Consider the following 15549-nt stretch of genomic DNA (forward strand, 5'->3'; position numbering starts at 1 on the left):
GATTTTTTTTTTTTTTTCTGTCGTGTCCATAACTCTCATTTGGCTATTCGCACGGCAAGACTCTGGTGGCAAAACTTGGCACTACTTGTATAAACAAACATACTGCATTCAAGATGTCTTAACTCCTTTAATATTTTTCGATTTTTATTTATTTATTTTTTTTTCTGTCGTGTCCATAACTCTCATTTGGCTATTCGCATGGCAAGACTCTGGTCGGCAAGACTCTGGTGGCAAAACTTGGCACTACTTGTATAAACAAACATACTGCTTTCAAGATGTCTTAACTCCTTTAATATTTTTCGATTTTGATTTTTTTTTTTTTCGGTCGTGTCCATAACTCTCATTTGGCTATTCGCATGGCAAGACTCTGGTCGGCAAGACTCTGGTGGCAAAACTTGGCACTACTTGTACAAACAAACATACTGCATTCAAGATGTGTTAACTCCTTTAATATTTTTCGATTTTGATTTTTTTTTTTTTTTTTTTTTCGGCCATGTCCATAACTCTCATTTTAGTATTCCCACGGCAAGACTCTGGTGGCAAAACTTGACACTACTTGTATAAACAAACATACTGCATTCAAGATGTCTTAACTCCTTTAATATTTTTTCAATTTAGATTTTTTTTTTTTTTTATTCGGCCGTGTCCATAACTCTCATTTTAGTATTCCCATGGCAAGATTCTGGTGGCAAAACTTGGCACTACTTGTATAAACAAACATACTGCATTCAAGATGTCTTAACTCCTTTAATATTTTTCGATTTTGATTTTTTTTTTTTCGGTCGTGTCCATAACTCTCATTTGGCTATTCGCACAGCAAGACTCTGGTGGCAAAACTTGGCACTACTTGTATAAACAAACATACTGCATTCAAGATGTCTTAACTCCTTTAATATTTTTCAATTTAGATTTTTTTTTTTTTCGGCCGTGTCCATAACTCTCATTTTAGTATTCCCATGGCAAGACTCTGGTGGCAAAACTTGGCACTACTTGTATAAACAAACATACTGCATTCAAGATGTCTTAACTCCTTTAATATTTTTCAATTTAGATTTTTTTTTTTTTTCGGCCGTGTCCATAACTCTCATTTTAGTATTCCCATGGCAAGATTCTGGTGGCAAAACTTGGCACTACTTGTATAAACAAACATACTGCATTCAAGATGTCTTAACTCCTTTAATATTTTTCGATTTTGATTTTTTTTTTTTTTTCGGTCGTGTCCATAACTCTCATTTGGCTATTCGCACGGCAAGACTCTGGTGGCAAAAGGCCGACCCTATTCGTACGGTGGCCGCATCCATATCTCTCATTTAATGCAGTATGTTTGTTTATACAAGTAGTCACCAGAGTCTTGCCGTGTGAATACTAAAATGAGAGTTATGGACACAGTGGCCGTGCAGATAACTACTTCCAAATAAAATTGCTGTGTTACAACTTGCCAGCTCAACAGCTTAAAGTATGCCACTCTGAATCCAGGGTGCTCAGCAGGGCTTGATCAAAATATAGGGGAAAATATAGGAATTCAATGAGGAAAATATGGGGGAAATGGCTAATGAGGCAAAAATATAGGGAGATACTAGTCTTGTACAACCAACTTTACAGCAAATAAATAATCATTAAAGCAGATAAGGGCACCTCAGTAACACAGAGAATTTTGGCTGTAAGGGTGCTAAAATATACTGAATGTACCACAAATTGTGATACTTCTTGTGATTTGTATCGTGACATTTTAATCACAGTATCATGATAAGCTTAATATATAGTTTAAATTTCAAAAATCAGCAATGCTTAAATGTCTGGAAAAAGTTTTTTAAACTTTGATTAATAGTAGCAACATGCAACTTTTTTAACATCAGGCAGTTTAAGCAGGCAATTAAAGGGGAAATAAAAGGGGAATTTAACACTGAAGATGTTGTCAAACGCTCCATTCAGGCTCACCCCAGGTGCCTCTTCTGCATCTCTGTGTTATTTGAAAACCAGGAGGATAAATCATCTTGAGCAATGAAGACTCATTAACATCTCCAAGTAAGAATGTGCTATTTACGACTTTCTACTTGCCTGCCTGGTTGTTAGTATTGGACCTGACCATTATGCAGAGTATAAAACAATATTTGGAATTCAGAAAATGAATTATTTTTAATGTATCAGCCATTTCAACTTGTTAATAATAAAATTATAGAAATTACCTGTTCCAAATGTCCAAAATACATGCTTGAATTGCCTGAGATTGCAGGAAAATGTACCCATAATTTCTACATTTTCCAAGGGAGCATGACCCCCCCCCCCAAAGAAGCCTTGATCCGCCTCTGGTGTGTGCTGCTTTATTCTGGGGATGGTGTTTCATGAATTGTGTAAAATCATCTTGACCTTTGATTGTGACATCACAGTAAAAGGGACAGGCAGGTGACGGGGATGTTGCACAGATAGATGACTAACAGAAGTCATAAGGTCTGTTGCCTTGACAATGCTGAAAGGAGAAATGGAGGATGGGAGCGCCTAAGGGTGAATGATTTGCTGGCCAAACCAGAACATTCTCTTTCTGAAAGAAAACTGTGATGTTCAACAGAAATGTACAAGAGCTGTGATCCATATAAAGGCACATAAAAATATTAATCAACAAAACTGAATGTTGTCTGGAACTGTTTTTTTTTTTTTTAAATAATTGTCGACAGAGGGTGAAGTTCACTTCTTCTCAAGCTTTCTCATTATAACATGTGGGAGCAAAAAACTTGTCGTTTAGTGCCACAACAGCACAATTTATTTATTTGTTTATTTAAGCATGGATATAGGTAGAGGGAGGCACAGAGGGCAGATGAAATGGTTTCCACATGTAAGAAAACAGCAAACGACACTTCATTTGGTCTGTATGACATATAAAGTGTGAATCCTTTCCAACCATAATTATATAGATTTTTTTATTAATTAAAATTCAGCTTTACATGACATATATGTTTTTTTAAACTATCTAACATTTTCTGCCCACAATTTGATGCCTTTACCATAAAATGCACAATTGTTTCACATACCTACCCCGCTACTGTATAGTGTATTCTGAGGGTCAAATCGATACTATAAATACAAAAAAGTTGACAAAACTCAAAATTTCAAAGCAAATACTGCAACAAATTTTTATTTTTTAATTCAACTCAGATTCTTCTGTTGTTTAGCAGGTTTTTTTTCCAGACATTAATTTTTCTGTTTAAACACTTTACTTTCCTTCTTCAAACAAATTTGAACATTAGAATTAAATACTTACAGATACATTTTCAGAAATTGCTGAATAAACTCAGAAAGGTAAGCTGGGGTTATTACTTAATATTCACGTTTTAGGTTGTAGCTGAGGGAAAAACAGCACCAGTTTACAGCTCACTTTATAAAGTATACAGCTGAAATGTCATATCTTGTTTTTACGATCATCCGTTTATTAATGGTGATGCAACAAACCAAACTTACACTGTGCGCTTTGTCTGTTCCAGCTGCAGTAATTAGTGCAGCAGATAACTGAAACAATCTTTGAAATGGTGATGCAAGCAGCAAATTTGGCACAAATTTTGAAAAAGCAGTGTCCACTTGAATTTTCAATAGGCAGCCAGGTAGGGGTCAATTGGAGAATTACAGAGGGGTCAAAATTTAAACATGCTCCAATCATATTGAAAGGTATTCCATATTATTTGTTCAATCATAAAGATTCTAAAAAGGTATAGTTTGGACTATCTGTGACTGAATTCTATGGAGTTATAGGATAAAAATAGCAAAAAATTGTGACAAAGGTCATTTTAAGTTTGTACAGGAGTCAAAGGTTAAAGTCTGTGTAATTTTGGTAAAAAGTCATGAAAATTTTTGGTTGAGCAAATAGGATTTAGAAATGGAATAGTTTTGACCATGTTGGATGCTTGGTGTCCACAGTTATGGTCAAACAATGTCCATATCCATTGGATTCTATGACATGTGACATATGTTACTCTGTAATGCGATAACTAAGCATGACACATGGTGCAAACTATTCCTTTTTAAAACTCTATTTACTCAACCAATAATTTGCATCACTTTTTACCAAAATTGGAGCAACTTTAACTTCTGACCCCTGTATTAACTGCAATCAGAATCAGAATTGAATTTATTGGCAAGTAAGTTCGCACATACAAGGAATTTGATCTGGTGTTATTGGTGCAATAAAAAAAAAAAGAAAAGAAAAAAATCCTCCCAAAAGAGTCAAATAGACAATATTATATTTACTATTAAATTAACTGACCTTTCTCACCATATTTGCTATTTTTACTCAACAACTCCATAACATTCATTCATCGATAGTCCAAACTATACTGTTTTGGCATCTTTATGATCAGACAAATAATGTGGAATACCTTTCCATATGACTGGAGTATTTCTAAATTTTGACCCCTGTGTGTTTGTGCCAAATTTGGTACTTGCATCACTATTTGAAAGAGTCCTTTGGAAATGCTCTCTTATCTGCTGCACCTAATATAATAGTAACACAGCAGTTAATTAGACATGTACCTGCATTTTCTCTCCCCATGGGGGCGCTGTTGTTCTGGAGTTTTTGTTTAGTTTAGTTTATTTATTTATTTATTTATTTTAGTTCAGGTTGAGACAAGTACAGCATAATCGTGGACAAGTTGGATCACTGGTGTCCACAGAGAAATAGAGAAGAACCAGGAAGTGGTGTCATCACGTGACCGCGTGTCACTAAGGAGCCAATGTCGCCATCACTGAAAGGACAAAGTTGCAGCAACTGCATCTGCATAACCAGGAGCATTGGTGATCATGATGAAGCTTGTAGTGCATGAATGTAAACACAGCAGCATTCATGAGTTTGTAATGTCGCGGACATGAACGAGCAAAGCTCCTCAGCATCTCACCATCTCATTTCTGGTTTGCGGCTTCATCTACCATCGCTTTGTGGCTTTCTTTTTATGGCTTTTTAACCACAGTGTTGTCCAGTTTGTGGCTTTTTCTCCACTGGGCAGATTTTTTTTTTGTTCCATTTCTAGTTTGTGCTTTCATCTCCCATAAGAGCTTGTATTATTTTGAATCTTTCACCCCTTGCTTGTATATTCTACAACCACCTGTTCGTTCAAGGTGAAGTGTGCAATACCAAGGCACAGGTTTACAAAGTTTGCATGCACAGACTTTTTAGCATAACACTGTTGTAACTCACTGAATGCTCTTCAGCTCATACTGTGCAAAAGGCTGGTTAGTGACTCCATCCCATCCTATCCCTAAACTGTCAAACCAAGGCAAGGAAATATGCTTTTTCTATCAAATTAATTTGTGGCATTCATTCATTTTCTTCCAAGTCATCTTACTCTTCCTCAGGGATCCAGAGGCATTCCATGCCAGATGGAAATATAATCCCTCCAGCGTGTCCTGGTCTTCCCTGGGGCCTCCTCCCAGTTAGATGTGCCTGGAAGACCTCCTAAGGGAGACAACCAGTGGGCATCCTCACCAGATGACTGAACCACCTCAGGGGCTCTTTTTGATGTAAAGGAGGAGCAGATCTACTCCAAGTTCCCCCTCAGCTTCTCACCCTTTCGCTGATTGTAAACCAAGATACCCAACAGAGGAACCTCATTTCCACCACTATTAATTCATTTATTTTACTGATTTTGCTAAGATAATTTGTGGGCTGCTTCCTTCTCATGATCTTGGTTTGCATGGGTTTACATTGTTCAAGAGTACTTCCAGTCCCATTCAGTGATGGCAGACGGCTGGCTCCCCATGGAGACACACTTTTGATTTAGTGGTAACGTCCGACATTGAAAAATAAAGCCAATGCAGACGTGCCAAATCTTGCAGTTCTGCGAATGGCCACTTGAGCCTTACAGACCATCAAGGAAGATGGCGCTCCAGTATTTCCCTTGAGTGAAATTTTATATTGTTTAATTTATATGTTAACACTGTTAGCACCAATTAGCATGTAGCTTGCTGACATTAGGTTCACTGAAGATGCAATGGTTACTAAGGCAATATGCTACTCATGCATTTTATACCTGAACCCAACCACCACCCAGTCCAAAAAACATGGTAATCAAACACCTGAACCAAAGTTTGTTTGTTTTTAACCAAGTTAGTCATGCGTTTTGCACAGGAGACCTGGACAATTATGACGTTTCCAATTCAAATAATCTGCATGTCTTTAAATGTGGGAGGAAACCAGGACACCGAAACCTACGCAAACACGTGGAGAACATGCAAACTCCACACAGAAAAGCCAAACGTGGGAATTGATCCTATGACCTTCTTGCTGTGAGGCAACAGTGCTAACCACTAATCCACTGTGCTACCCAAGTTAGCTTTTTAGCCTTAGCCTACCTGTCTTTGTTGGGTAACTGCAAGATGTGGGCATGTTTGGGCTTTATTCATCCTGCACAGGTTACACTGGTCTTGCCCACGCTCCATCTGCTTTGCCATTTATGGCTTGGTTGGGAGCAAGATTGTGTTAAGCACTTGCCAAAATGGTGACATTTCACCCCATTTGAGCTTCAAAACCAATCTTAAGAAATCCTGTAGGTGATGTCACAGGGGTTTGTCCAACATATATATATGAGCGGAAGTTCGCCAAGTAGGAGGGACTGGTCAGTGAGCATTGACAGGCCGGATGGAGAGCTAGGCGTGTCACAATAGAGGTAGGCTGCAGAGACTTTGCAGTCTGATCCCTGGCCAGAGCATTCAGTCTGTTAGGCATTGATGGAGTGAGGAGGAGGAGAAGAGCCATCCACAATACCACCGAAGTGGCAGAGAAAGCCTCAAGATGGCTATGGCTCAAAAGAGGAGGAGATCCATGGGGCAGTGTAGCTAGATTTGTCAATTGGACACAAGCTAGGGCCTGATCAGCCACAGCTGGATGAGGGTGTATGATGTTGAAAGACCTGAAATTGCAGTAACATCACTGAAGATGTGTCCAGTTGCATTAGTAGATGCATTTGCACAGTCTGTGCTTGTGTCCGTGGTATATGGAGTCCGGACTTCAATGTGAGGCGATGCTTTATGTGGAGGCTTCCATATGAATATTTCAGTATAGATGAAGTCACAGAAAGTCAATGTTTATTTTTAATTTCTGAACCTCTGCTGCAGCATGATGTTCAGCTGGGACTGGTGTGCTGGTGTATGACGTTTTACGCCTACTCTGACGTAGACACGAGCAGTTGTCAGGGCTGTCTTCATTAATGTCACAAACAGCTGTGTGTTTGTGTGTGTGTGTGTGTGTGTTTCTGTCTGACATTACTGATTTCTCCTGTGAGTCATAGCAGGATGACTCACCGCTGCTCGTCTTCTGCACTCTGTCTGTATTTGCGTAATGTTTCATCGCTTTTAATGGTACCACTGGGCTCGGTTACCATCTGTCCACTATAATAATAAAGCCTTCCGCTCTCCATCAGCAGGCGTGGACATATTTTCACCTGAGTGGAATTGAACCTGCAGCAGTTTAATTATATGAGTTTTTATGTCCACTTACCAGTGCAATATGAAGCCAGCCTCCCAGCACCACTTGCTGCTACTCTGCACTGAGAGCCTTTCTTATGAGACCTAATAAAGAGGCCTTCTGGCTTTAGATCTTCTGGGCATGAAGGCCTAGTTGTACTGCACCTGCACGAGACAGAATTCAAAATCACACGCTCTTATTGCAAAGACTGGCAGCATGAAGCTGAACGAGATAGTGATTTAGACTCACCAAACCAGAAAACTCTTTAAGGGACAGATAAAGTACAAACAATAGAAGAGTACAAACTGCTATTACTGTGAAAGCGATTGGAAAAAAAAGGGCTATCACAAGCCCAAAATTAAAACTTTAAGGTGAATTGGGTCTGTTAAGGCCCAGTCCCACTCGCGTTGAGGAAGATTTGCGTATGAATTGTACACAAAATTGGTTCATATTCACTAAAACATCTGCAGTATCGGTGAAACATGCTTGTATGAGTCGGCCAACATCCGCACACGTCCGTAAGTGTCCGCAGAGGCACGTTTTTCCACTGCCAGGATTTTTGAGCTGCACAAAATTTTGGTTGCAGCTGATAGTCGCCTTACATACACAATACATACTCAATACATACTCAATACATACTCAGTCATCTATGCACTGTATATCCGCCGTTATCCACTGATATCCGCAACTGACAGGGTATTGCGGCTTGGCGGCGGACTGGGACGGTGTGTAAAATGGATATACGTATAGCGTGCCTATCATGTCCACATCACAAACTAAAATAAGCTGTAGCGAATACATACAGATTGGCCACAAATAAAGCGTTGGTATTACGTCTGATTTGTGGACAATTTGCTAATGCATAACAAAGAGAAATCGACATACCTGCCAGTCATTGCCAGTCCAGCTGTGGAGACGTACAGATGTAGTTATGGATCCCCAAAGATGTAATGTGATAGTTGCTGTCATCCAACAACATACCAATCAACGTGTCCAAGTCGAGCAATTGCTCCAGAGGCTGTGGTGTTGGCGTGAATAGTGAAGCCGACAGGCCAGAGTGCGCTTCTGGTATGACCGCAATGCAGATGCCGCGCACGCGCAATACAACCACTATTGCTGCCACACGTGCACGATGCATTCTCAATACACGCATTATACATCCGTGATTGTTTGTCAAATATTCGCTATACATTATTAATATATCCATAATTATACTGAGACATTTGTCATTTATGGCCAATTTTGTTGCGGACAACAACGAACACCTGTAATTTGTGTACTCAATTCATGCGCAGTTAATCCTATCCCCATTGGGACTGGGCATTTAGTATGGAGAGGAGGTAAATGTGCATGTTTACCTCACTAAATGTAAAAAACCTTGTTTCAAAAATACCCAACTATACAGTTAGACGCTTACCTTGGCCTACTGCACATTTGGTGGCGCTGGTCTAGTCAAGCATTGATGAGGAACTCATTGACATTTAATTTGTGACGTAGGAGAGAGTAGCACCACAGAATGAGCAGGATGCTAAGGTAAGTGGCTATACATAGTCATCATTTTACAAAATGACTTTATGTTTAGTGTCATGGTCTGCCTCCTGTTTTTAAACTAGTTGTAGTTTATGAGTTTTCCCCCAGATGGTGCACTCAGAGCCGATTCACACCTGCTGCACCTCACCGCTCATCATGGCCGCACACCTGCCGTGTGTGAGCAGCTGATGAGCAGCAGGCTATTTAAACTCAGATTTTCAGCTCACCGGTTGCCAGATACTTGACGATCATCTTCCTAGTGTTCCACTCCTGCCTGGTGCTTTCCGAGACTCCTGACCTTGACCTTGTCTTCCTGCTGCTCCCATGCGCTAAGACAACAGAGGTTCCCACAGCTATACTCAAGGTAACCTGGCCAGCTCTCTAATTCCCATATTAGAGCGTATTGTCTTTTCCTGGTGTTCCAGACACTATCCTGCGTTGCTCCCATGCTGCCCTGATCCCTGGCTCCACGTATACCTGCACAGCAATGTCACTTTGAACTCTCCGGCTCTCAGCTCAGAGCGCGTGGCTCTGCTCCGCTCCAGTTAAGTTCCTTCATGTCTCTGTGGGATTCCACTCTCACTTATTCCTGCCTATGACTGTGCATGTCTACGGACTATTCCCAAGAACTATATGAACTCTGACATTGAACTATTAAGAACTTCTCAAAACCGTCAAGTCCTGCTTAATTGGAACTGCGTCACAGATGCATGGCACTTCACCTCTGACCTCAGAAGATAACTCATGAACTGTGAACAATTCCTGAACAGTAAACCTTATCTCCTAAATGGAGAACATTATTTTCAGAACTGTGAACACTTCAGTGTTAAGTCTCCTGTGAACTGTGAGCTCTTGAAGGCATCCTGTGTTACGAGTGCAATCACTCACCATCTTTCTCCTCTATTCTCCTGATCCTGGTCTCAGCTCTGTCTGTCCCACCTGGTCCCTGGCTCTGACCTCTCAAGATCTCAGTTCATTTGCAAGACTGGCTCGGAACCTGCAGCTCCTTATTTTCCACTGCCATGAGCGGGCACCCCCAGCGCAGCATTATTATTTCCCTTTCTTTTCATTCACAACCCATTCTGTTCCTTGCTCCCAGCATTTGGGTCCCATAGCCTGAACCAGTCCGGTCCCGCCCAGACCTCTGACCATAAAATTTAGAGAGATAAACATTCACATATTTACTTTTGTACGGATCTTCTCCATGCTCACAGCCACTTCTAATGAAATATTCAAATATTTAGTGACGACAATTAATACGAGGTCTATTAGATAATAAACCGACCCTTTTATTTTTTTTTTAACTATATGGATTTGAATGACGTGCGATTACACCAATCATGCTTGAACCCTCGTGCGCGTGCGTGAGTTTTTTCACGCGTGTCGGTGACGTCATTTCCCTGTGGGCAGGCCTTGAGTGAGATGTGGTCCCACCCTCTCGGCTGAATTCCTTTGTTTCACACGCTGTTCGAGACGGCGCGCGTTGCTTTATCAAAATTTTTTCTGGACCTGTGAGGAATATCCGAGTGGACACTATTTGAGAAATTAAGCTGGTTTTCGGTGAAAAGTTTAACGACTGATGAGAGATTATGGGGTGTTTCTGTCTGTGTAAGGACTTCCCACGCAGCGGGACGTCGTGCAGCGCTTCCAGGCGCCGTCGTCGGCCTGTTTCGACCTGAAAACATCCTAATTTAAGGCTTAATTCACCCAGGACGTCGTGAGAGAACAGAGAAGATTCAGAAGAGGCCGGCATGAGGACTTTATGCGGACATTCCACTGTTTAAGGACATTTTGTAATGAAAGACGTGCGCGCAAATTCGCCGAGTCGTTTCCGTGACAACTCGGCAAATCTGTGTGCGCCGCGACAGGAAAAACACCTCCGTGTTGAAAACCATTTGTAAAATTCAGGCGGCTTTTGATGGCTTTCAACAAGTGAGTAACTGAGAAATTGTTTAACAGCTTGGGCATGAATTTATCGAGTGGTGTCCACTCAGTTGTGCCTTACAGTTTTGAAAAAAATTTGATCAAACAAAGCAGCAGTCTCTGAGCCATTCCTAAACAATGAAAAAATCGACGAGAGGGTGGGCCACTCCTCACTCAAAGACTGCCCACAGGCGAATGACATAACCGACAGGCGTGAAAAAACTCTCGCATGCCCATGAGGGTTCAAGCATGTCTGATGTAATCACACGTGATTCAAATCCATATGGTTTTTGAAGAAAATAATACTTTTCTAATAGACCTCGTATAAGTGTGTTTAGCCCGCGTAACTATGTAGCTCATGACAGTGTCTGCATTATAAATCAGTACTGAACCAATAAGGAAATTTTTGTCCAGAGTGAAAAGATGAACCAGAAAACATCTAAAATTAAAAACTAGGTTAATAAAAAGACACTGATAATTAATCCATTGTAAAAACCTAATCACTGAATATCTATCTGTGTAATACTTAACTCAATTAACAACATCTACATTTTATCAGGAATTTGAATTTGGACTACAGTTAATGCTCAATGAGTGAGGGGGCCTATATTTTACCCATCTTTTCCCAGTGCCACCTGGTAACAGTTGCTTGTATTCATTATTATTATGACAAATAAGCATGTTGTTTTAAAGCAGTTTTGCTGTACAAAATATGTGAATATTTTTCAGATGTACGTATATCTGGTTGATGTTTTATGTTAAACATCTTCAAATTTCTGCAAGTGGTGCACATAGATATGTACAGACTCTGCACTGTAGCCATTAATTATGAAATAAATAATTTCATGTACAGTTGTATGCAAAGGTTTGGGCACCCCTGATAATTTTCATGATTTTTCTTTATAAATCATTGGTTGTCTGGATCAGAAATTTCAGTTAAATATATCATATAGCAGACGAACACACTGATATTTGAGAAGTGAAATGAAGTTTCTAGTATTTACAGAAAGTGTACAAGAATTATTTAAACAAAATTAAGCAGGTGCATAAATTTGGGCACCTTTGTCATTTTATTGATTTGAATACATTTAGCACTAATTATTGGAACACAAAATTGGTTTGGTAAGCTCATTGACCCTTGACTTCCTTTACACAGGTGAATCCAATCAGGAGAAAGGGTATTTAAGGTGGCCATTTGCAAATGTTTCCCCTCTTTGCATCTCTTCTAATGAGTGGCAACATGGGAGCCTCTAAACAACTCTCAAATGACCTGAAAACAATGTCATGATTTAGGGGAAGGATACAAAAAGCTATCTCAGAGATTTCAGCTGTCAGTTTCCGCTGTGAGGAACATAGTGAGGAAATGTAAGACAGCAGGCACAGTACTAGTTAAGGCCTGAACTGGCAGGCCAAGAAAAAAAATCTCAGATAAGCTGAAGCGAAGGATGGTGAGAACAGTCATAGTCAACCTACAGACCTGCTCCAAAGACCGACAACATGATCTTACTGCAGATAGTGTCTCTGTGCATCATTAGCTATACAGCACACTTTGCACAAAGACATATTGTATGATGCTGTAATGCAGAGGAAGCCTTTTCTGCGTACACACCACAAACAGAGTCGCTTGTGGTATGCTAAAGGACATTTGGACAAGCCAGCTTCATTTTGGAATAAGGTGCTGTGGACTGATGAAACTAAAATTGAGTTATTTGGACATAACAAGGGGCGGTATGCATGGCTGAAAAAGAACACAGCATTCCAAGAAAAACACCTGCGACCTACAGTAAAATTTGGAGGTGGTTACATCATGCTGTGTGGCCAGTGCAGGTACTGGGAATCTTGTTAAAGTTGAGGGTCACATGGATTCCAGTCAATATCAGCAGATTCTTGAAAACAATGTTCATGAATCAGTGACAAATATGAATTTGTGCCGGGACTGGATCTTTCAGCTGAATATTACTGAAAATCCGTGGTGTGATGCTCAAAAACCAACAAACCTGAGATGTTTTGTAAAGAAGAATGGTCCAAAATACCTTCACCCAGAATCCAGACTCTCATTGGAAGCTATAAGAAGTGTTTAGAGGCTGTTATTTCTGCAAAAGGAGGATCTACTAAATATTGATGTATTTTTTTGTCGTTGGGGTGCCCAAATTTATGCACCTGCTTAATTTTGTTTAAAGAATTATTGCACACTTTCTGTAAATCCTATGAACTTCATTTCACTTCTCAAATGTCACTGTGTTTGTCTGCTATATGATATATTGAACTGAAATTGCTGATCCAAACAACCAATGATTTATAAAGAAAATCATGGAAATCATCAGGGGTGCCCAAACTTTTGCATACAACTTTCGATGCACATTTTTGATCCATCCAGAAGGTGCCACTGTTCTGCATGGCTTCCTTTTGATACACCCCTCTAAAGTGATTTACAAGACATCTTACAGATGCTTGTTACCGTCATATGTAGCTAATGTGACCGTAGGTTGACTCTCATAGTGTTGGTCACTCAGAGCTGCTTGTTGTTGTGGAGGGCAGTGTGTGTCATGTTTTACATTTTATTACAAACTGCTTGGAATAATGTGGCTTGTTGTGTGGTGAAATGTTCAACCAGAACACCTAAGAGGTCCCTGCTTCAATAATTGCACTCCTTTTTCAAAAATTTTGTATGCTAATGGCAGTAGCACGATTAGCAGCTGTCAGTAGCTTCGTTCGTCATTATCAGTTATGCATGTTTACATAAAAAACACAAAACAAACTGTTACAAGACCAACACACAGTCCCCAAAAATATGATTAATAAACACCTGAAGCAAAGATTAGCCTGTTAGCTTAGCTGGTAGGGACTCAAAGATAGAGGCGTGTTCAGGCTCCTTTTGTCACACAACTGAATCACCCAAGCTTCACTCTTTATTCATTTATGGGTTCCAGTGCTGCCCAGTTTTTTGGCAAGTTACAAGATGCTTGCATGTATTGTTTCTTGAGTTATTGGCAACTGAAGGAATATATCCTAAATGTGCTTAAATATGTATTAACCATATGTGCTTTTTTTCCCCATTCAGAATCATCATAATATTATTTATCTTTTATTGAGCCAAGAATTATTGTTACATATATGAGTGTGTTCTAATGTTTGGAAGTGATCATTTATATATTAATAGAGCTTGTTGCTGTTGAAGATATATTACTCATATTCTCATAGTGATCAATATTTATCAATGCTTATTAAACATGTAACAATAGCTAAGGTTAATTACACGATATCTATACGTTCAAATATTTTTTAAATATATGTTTGTATGCTGTGAATTGTGTATTGTGCCTACCTATTAAAGTTATGTTATGATTACATTTGCTTTTGTTCTATTGATGTAATTTTTTTTTTCTGTTGTGGTGTCCAATATTAGTTTAGTTTCTTAGCAGGCTGTTATGAAGATATGTTACTTATATAATCATTTTCAAAGTGTTGTAAATGTGATGTGTCCCTGTTTCGGAGAGGCCCTGAAGATACACTGAGAAACATGTTTGCAAAACAGCATATGGAACAGGATGCCAGCACTGACCACAAACAGTCCGATAAGGAGACTAAACTTGATACACGGGTATGATTAGACTTGTTTGTTAGAATATTGTGCAATTTTGAGATGTGCTAATATCTTGTGGTATAACTGCGTGATGAGACTTGCTGACAGTCTTTCAGTTTGCAGTTTTCTGGCCCAAAACAATTTCCTATCAGTTTAGGTACAGGTTCACTTTAGGAGAAAAGAGAAGCAGAACACTCCACGGTGTGTGTGGGCAGGACCATGCCACGAAGAAGAGGATGAAGACCGCTCAGATGAAGGACAATGCCTAAGATTAGCATGAATCATTGTATTAGCATAGGAAGACAGAGGAGTATAAAACAGAGCTCAGCCCACTGTTCAGGGTTCCTCTTTGCTGAGAGCTTGCTGGAACACAAGACGGCGGGTTGGAGGCTCTCAGTTTCCGGGGAACCTCAGAACATCTGGGTATGGTTTTGTTTATCTCATTCATTCTGAAAAACTTGCATTCTGTAATTCTGTGACATTTAAATTCTGTTTAATAAATCTCTGAGTGGTGGTTCTAGCCCTCACAGTAATTATGTTCAAACTTAAATAACTGGTCAAAACCTTTCAAATCAACGGACGTGCGGGATAAGAGGACAGGGAAGAGTGAGGTCACTGGAGACCCCTGAATTATCCCAAGACAACACAAGTTAGCTATAGAACAGACTAGCCCACCACACTCATGTACTCACTTGTCTATATTTTTGCGATAGACACCCTACATGTAGCTACATTGCACAGAAACATCTAGGCCAGGAATGGCTTGTTTTACTTCTGTGACATATGTCACAGAAGTCAATATTTGGACTGCTGCTTGAGACACACCCATTGAACTGCTCTGCCTGTGGTGTAACACACCCACATGGGTGTGACGATGAGAGATAACTGGACCATCCCTCCCTAAAGGGAGAGAGGGTGTGGCTCCCTTACACTTAAAGCAACAGGCGCAGAAACAGGTGGTTCTTAGATAATTTTGACTGCAATTTTAATATCTATTTTTGTATCATTTGAGTGTACTGAAATTATATTATAACATAATTTGGGTTGATATCATTGTTGTTCCAGAGAG

The sequence above is a fragment of the Thalassophryne amazonica genome, chromosome 16 (genome assembly GCF_902500255.1).
Source record: "Thalassophryne amazonica chromosome 16, fThaAma1.1, whole genome shotgun sequence".
In the NCBI taxonomy this organism is placed as follows: Eukaryota; Metazoa; Chordata; class Actinopteri; order Batrachoidiformes; family Batrachoididae; genus Thalassophryne; species Thalassophryne amazonica.